The sequence below is a fragment of the Strix aluco genome, chromosome Z, assembly GCF_031877795.1.
Source record: "Strix aluco isolate bStrAlu1 chromosome Z, bStrAlu1.hap1, whole genome shotgun sequence".
NCBI lineage: Eukaryota > Metazoa > Chordata > Aves > Strigiformes > Strigidae > Strix > Strix aluco.
In genome coordinates, this window is record NC_133971.1 from 85,050,139 (window position 1) to 85,056,138 (window position 6,000).

Here is a 6,000-nt window from a genome sequence, read left to right on the forward strand (position 1 = left end):
CCGATCCAGATCGGAATGCTTTATGGCGACAAGCTCTAACCTTAGGAGCACCGTGTTACCTTTTAAATGGCATGACTACAGCTGAGCTCCAAGCTCTGGTTTGAGTATTAGAACAAAAATCAGAACGAAATAAATCTAGCCATCTGACTGAACGCAGGTCCGTGCCTGCCAGAGCTATACCTCTGCCCCCATCAAAAATTACTAATGTCAAACAATACCCCCTGCTGTCAGCTACACACTCTGATATTGACGGGGTGATTGCAGACCTAGAAAAAAGAAATATTATTACCTGCACTCATTCCCCCTACAACTCTCCAGTGTGGCCAGTGAGAAAAACCAAACGGACAGTGGTGATTTACAGTCGATTACAGACGACTGAACGCTAACACTGCCCCACTGATAGCCACTGCGCTAAATAGAGCAGAACTAGTGACTCAGATACAGGGAGCATCTCATTCCTGGATGGCAACACTAGACATTAAAGATATGTTTTTCATGATCCCACTTTGGGAACAAGATAAGGATCAGTTTGCATTTACTTGGAAAGTAATACAGTATACCTTTAACAGGTTACCTCAGGGGTACAAACATTCCCCCACCATTGCTCATAATGTCTTGGCAAAAAATTTAGCAGACATCTCTCATCTGCCAGGTGTTACAGTGTATCGATACATTGATGATATACTAATAGGAGGGGAAAACCCTGACGAAATCAGGCATGCCATGGAAAATATACAGCAAAGATTGACAGCTCTGGAACTGCACATTCTGCCATCCAAGTGTCAAGGGCCAGTACAAGAGGTTAAATTCCTAGGAGTCTGGTGGATTAAAGGAGCTGCCTCTGTTCCCCCTGACACCTTAGAAAAAATAGAAAATGGACAAAATCCCACTAGTAAAAAGGAATTACAACAAGTTTTAGGGACTTTAGGTTATTGGTGTAAACACATCCCTGGCTTCTCTATTATTGCTCATCCTGTGTACAACCTACTCAATAAGGGCAGATCATGGGAGTGGACTGAACAACATGAGATTGCATTAGATTTACTGATTAAAGGATTAAGGCTTTTCCAGCAACTAGGCCCTGTACACCCAGGTGATTCAACCCACATGGGATTCAGTGAACATGGCTCCCATTGCAATCTATGGCAACGAGGACCAGAAGGACCAGAGAGGCCATTAAAATTTAGCTCTCGGTCCTTCAGTGATACTGAAACCAGGTATTCAGATCTCGAGAAGGGTCTGTTATCACTGGCACGAGCCCTGAATCGAGTAGAGCAGATTAGACGGAAACAACGTGTAATTATCAGGGGACCTTTCCGCCTTTTGGATGTAATCCGAAAGGGCGCAGCGCCACCCGCTGGCATTGCTCAGAAACCAACAGTCCGTAGGTGGTATGCTTCCTTGGAAAGCATTAATGAACTCATGCCTTGTACAGAGGGTAACATCAAAATATCTAAACCCCCAAAAGATATAGATAGCAATCTGCTATTTCAAACCCCCCCAAGCAGACCATCTCCCATTAAGGAGGCACCTCCATTAAAGGAGGACGCTGACCTTAGAGGGGTATGGTTCACTGATGCATCATCCTACAGACAAAATAATTACAAGGCAGTGGCACTGAATGTGGCTACAGGACACAGGCTAAGCGAAACAGGCAAAGGGAGTGCACAAGTAGCAGAACTCAGGGCAGTCCTACTAGCAGCACGGCAGGGTGCTGATCATATCTATACTGACTCATACGCAGTCTTTAAAGGAGCAACAGATGGAATAGGCCACTGGGCAGTTAACAACTGGCAAGTGACTGACAGCTGAAAACAGTTGTTAGAAATAGTAGAACAGCGAACATTACATATCGGATGGGTGAAAGGACGTGATCCAGCAACATCAATAGCTGCTCGATTTAATCAGCAAGTCAACAGCCTTACCAGGTTGCGACAAGTGGACATCGTGAATGATGATTGTGAATGGGAACATTTACTCAAGTGACTACACATAAAATGAGACCACACTGGATAAGCCGATCTATATCGGGAAGGTATAGCCCGCGGATGGCCTGTTTCTGTAAAATTATGTGAGCAAATAGTAACTGCCTGTTCACACTCTTGCTTACAGCTCAGCAAAGATCATCCGGGTAAAGCACCTCCCTTACACATCTGGGATGGGAAAACGCTGTGGCACACCTGGCAAATAGATTACATAGGCCCTCTACGACCCTCAGGAGGAAAAAAATATATCCTGGTGGAAGTAGAAGTTATTTCAGGAATTACCATGGCCACAGCTGTCACTGCTGCCACTGGAAAAATACAGTCCATAGTCTGAGAGAATGGTTTAGCACCTTACCCCTTCCAGAAGAGATTCAAAGTGATAATGGGACTCACTTTGCTGCTGCAACAGTACAAGAATGGGCAAAAGAAGAAGGTATCCGCTGGGTATTTCACACTCCATATTATCCCAAGGCTAATGGTATACTCAAACGGCCTAGTCAAGCATTTGCTAAAACCCCTGAGACTGGATGGCATTTAGGACTCTCTAATGCCATCTATCAATTAAACAATAGATGGAGTGGAAATGGCTGCCCAAGATGAGAGCTTTTTGTGTTACTGCTACAACTATAGCACCACAGGTGCATAAGAAACCTGGAGAATATCCTGTGGGTTTCCACGCAGGACAACCTGTGTTAGTCAAGCTACCACAGATTGGAATGGTAGCAATGGTACTAACCACTCCAAAGAATCTCTGTGCTTGAGAAGCAAAGGATAAGTCTGGGAAAATCCATCGAATCAATACCAGATGGATAATGCCCTCTTTTTAACCCACTGTGCGCCGGCTACATATAAACCGAGCAATTCTTCCTTTTGTTTTTGCAGGTTGCCAGTACCCCAGACTGATGATGAACAACTGCACCTATCCAAACCACCCATGGCTTAGGGGCAAGAATAATACTAGAGGGAAATGTAGGATGGCAAGACCCAGGGGTGGCCACTCGCCTAGCCTGGGGACTAGAAGGGGTTTGGACATTTGGATATGCCACCACACAAATGCAAACATGGTTAAGCAAATTAGCTTATCAAGTAGAGAAATTAGCTAATGCTACCAACGCTAGTCTGCATCTGCTCAACAATCAATTACAAGCCACCTCAACGTTAGCTCTGCAGAACCACATGGTACTAGACTTAATGCTCATACATCAAAATGGACTCTGTGGCTATTTGAACCTCTCCAGTACTGACTGCTGTGTTTACATCCCTAATGTTACATAAGACCTCAACATCCAGCTAACGAAGATACAACAAGTAGCAGAAGACACCCGAGAGCTACAATAATCCATGAATGACAGCTGGCTTTCGAAATTGTTCAGTTCTTTTGGACTTGGTGTTACCGGCTGGATCCAAAATTTGATACAGCATATATAAATGTTCATTGTGCTTGTAGTTGTCTTAGGCATAGCAGTAAGTTGCATAAAATCAACCATAATGAAAACTGTTAACATAAGAATGATTCAACTAACTAACTATATCCCTTTAGAGGGGAGAACCCAATTGATATCCCTGGTCCTGACAACCTTAATTAGAGACCACATTCAAGTGTGTGGGTGTGACTGTAGTCACGGGGTGGAAGTGTTAGGTGTTGGAAACGTGAGAAAAGCAAAACAGTGAGAAATCTGTCAAACACGTATTTCCTTGACACAGGGTGCCCAGAGCAAGCACAGGACGGGATGGAGGTCCAGTGATTTGTGTTTGTCGTGGCACCAAGGAGGAATGCGAAGCGGGGTGTAGGCCGCGTGGTCCCATTCTTTCATTTCAAGGACAGATTTATCTCCTGCTCTTTGCAGTAGCCTGCCAGTCTTGTTCCTCATCCTCTCTTTTTTCTCACAAAAAACAGCTGCACCCCTTGCATCAAGCTGACCTTATTTCTCATCCTCCCTTTTTTCCCCAAAAAACCAGCTGTACCCCTGGTACCAAAGAATGTGCTGTGTCGTTACTCAAAAGATAATGGCTTGACTACAGTCCCACCCACTCACACATACAAACTAAGATAAGTACTACCCCAAGTTTGTACCTAACTTGGAGGGATGATAATCCAACACCAAATCAGAGGGACAGATCGACGGGTTTGTGCTCTCACCCCCCCCCAGAAGGGACACCTTTTGGTAAGATTTCCTCGGCCACGCCAAGTGTGTACTAACACTAAGTGTGTGTGATTGCAATTGGGGTTTTTTTGTGCAGTGCTCTATAGCCAACCTGCAGTTTGTGCATTTATCGTAGGCAGTCTTAAAGAATCTGTAGATGTTGCATAAAAACAAACTGTACTATTTGTGAATCTGACTGCTTCTCTTGAATGCAACCAGACTTACAGTGTATGGGCTGTTTGGGCTGGGTCAGACCTATAGCGACGGCCACTAATCCGCACTATTCGTGAATCTGACGGCTTCTTTTGAATGCAACTGCACCTACAGCATATGGACTGTTCAGGGATCCGGGTCAGACCTATAGTTACGGCCCCAACTGGCATACCTATTAAGAGATAAGTCCAGCCGCCCCTAGCGCCTCTAATCTCTGAGCACTGGCTTGAACGCAAGGGGATTTAGCTTTTACTAAATTTATTCTCACCCTAAATGCAATACAGCCTAACAATAGTACCTCTCATGAGTCTTATTCTTTGAATAGAAATGTGGTTAATGATTATTACCAGCCTACGCGGCCTTAGCCTGGGACTTTACAAAGGGCTTTGTAGCAGCATAACTGGTTGTATGGTTACTCTAAATCATTCCTTATTTAAATCCAAATCACCATCATTAGAATCAGGTCAAAGTAATAATAAATCAGTAACAGGCTCACTTCTCCCAGCACCTTGTCACGACCCAGGGGAGTCTCAACACACCTTGGGGGACAGCCAGGGCCAGGAGGGACACCCTGGCACAGTGCTAGTTCCCAGCAACTGTGGGGGACTGAGTGGGGCTGCCCCGGCATGTTGGGGTGAGCCCCTCTGAGCCATGTCCCCTGTCACCCTGGGGTGCAGCAGGTCCTGGGGAGGGGGGGTGGGGTGGGTACAGCTATTGCTGTGCCCTGGTGGGTTGGTGGTTGCAACAGCAAAGGCCAAGCCCTGAACAACCCTGTGCAAGAGATTCATGGCCCAGAAAACGACAAGGGGGTGGGAGCCAGCAGTGAGTGCACCTGGGGGTGGAGGGATCCCCCACTGCTGGCCAGGCCCCAGGGCAGGGCCCCCGGTGGCAATGTCTCCCTGTCCCCGCAGGGCTGGCCGTCGCACTGCAGGAGGACAGGCTGCAGGAGTCCCTGCTGGTTTTCCAGCTCTCCGAGCCCGGGGATGTTTCTGCCAGAGGCCGAGCCACGAGGCAGCGCAGCCCCTGTGCCCGTGGTGGGGGACGAGGCCACGGCAGCCCCCGGCTCTTCCCCTTCTTCGAGGCTGCAGCCAGCGGCCGGCTGGTCCCGGGCAGCGAGGGAGAAGGGAAAGAAGAGCAGGAGTAGGAGTAGGCAAAACATATCTTTTGTTTGGCCGTGAGGTAATTATCTAAGCGGAGCACGCAAAACAAGTATTTTATCTCCGTCCGTGGGTAATTATCAAAGGGGAGGAGGAGGAAAAACAAAATTTCCAGCCGTCCGACCGTGAGCCAATTATGAAGGCGAGGAGGAGGAGGAGGAAGAGGAGGAGGCGGAGGCGGCAGCGGGCACGGCAGCGGCCCCGGAGGAAGCGGAACCGCCCCGGGAGCGCTGGCCCAGCCGCCGGCCCTCCCCAGCGGTGCCCGGCCCTGCCGTGGCCCTGCGGTCCGGCCGCTGGCTGAAGGGTCTTCCCGAGGGCTGCGGGGAGCCCCCCCGGCACGCCCGGTGCCCCCTCCCCAGCCGGAATCGCCTCTGCACCCGCAAAGAGCCGGAGGCGCCGGCGGGCCCCAGCGCCCTGCACGGGCGGGCACGGCAGCGGCTGCGCCGGGCCATGCGGGAAGGGGCCGCACCCAGCGCCGGGACCCCCCGGCCCCACCGCAGC